The sequence below is a fragment of the Pteropus alecto genome, unplaced genomic scaffold, assembly GCF_000325575.1.
Source record: "Pteropus alecto unplaced genomic scaffold, ASM32557v1 scaffold61, whole genome shotgun sequence".
In the NCBI taxonomy this organism is placed as follows: domain Eukaryota; kingdom Metazoa; phylum Chordata; class Mammalia; order Chiroptera; family Pteropodidae; genus Pteropus; species Pteropus alecto.
Genome location: NW_006434835.1, coordinates 10,423,379 through 10,424,304, shown reverse-complemented (window position 1 = coordinate 10,424,304; position 926 = coordinate 10,423,379). Strand labels below are relative to the sequence as shown.

General features: G+C 35.7%; 1 pseudogene; it reads right to left on the bottom strand.

Annotated features, from left to right (window-relative positions):
* Positions 1 to 454: 454 nt before the first annotated feature.
* LOC112478649 lies at positions 455 to 573 on the bottom strand (annotated as a pseudogene).
* Positions 574 to 926: the final 353 nt, after the last annotated feature.

Below are 926 nucleotides of genomic sequence, written 5' to 3'. Positions count from 1 at the left end.
GTTCTACATGCATAGGAGAAAAGTTAATTCATTTTATTCAACAGATGACTTAGGGCACCATGGGCAGATTCTCTGGAGATCAGTTGAGAAAGGCTCTATGATGAGTGAGATATTGTATCCACTGCATTATTCTAGAGTTCTTCTCATGAGAAATAATATACTTTCTTATTATTTAAGGTAAATAGAAGTGGGTTTCTGAAACTCGTTGCTGAAAGCAATTTAACCTATACATCTTACTATGAGGCATGGTGAAATTCAGTGTACCTCTCTGTTTCATTAGTAATGAACTTGAGGCCGTTAATATATAAAGTCATTAAGTATGTATTAGCGAAGATGCTTGGTATCTGTAAACAAAGAATTATTATTATTATTTTTTTAGGTGAGGCAACCCTTGGTTGACCTCACAGATTGCAAAGACCTTGTCAGTTTACAATCCCTTATTTTTTATTTTTTACACCTACAGCACCTGGTCTTCCTAAGTGGTCTCCCATCCAAGTACTAACCAAGACCGACCCTGCTTAGCTTCCAAGATCAGACGGGATCGGGTTTGTTCAGGGTGGCATGGCTGTAGACAAGAATTATTTTTAAAGTTATCAATTATGGCTCTGCTGTGAGCTCCTTCTAAAAAAGTGATAATTTGTTAGATATATTAAGATCTTGTAGTTTCAAATATTTTATTCATCATTTGAAAAACAAAATTGAATTGCACTGATCACTGTGAGGATGAATCGACTTTTGACCCTTAATGATTTAATAACTAGCAATGAGGATAACTGAGTCTCAACAATTAGCTGATCGTTGACAGCAGAAATGTAAACCTGACCTCGATTCATGCATTTTCTCACACCTTCCTTCAGAAGCTTAAAGAAATTTTTTTTAAGGTAGTCATACCCTAGAGGAAGGGCTAAGTTTCTCACCTGTCTTAT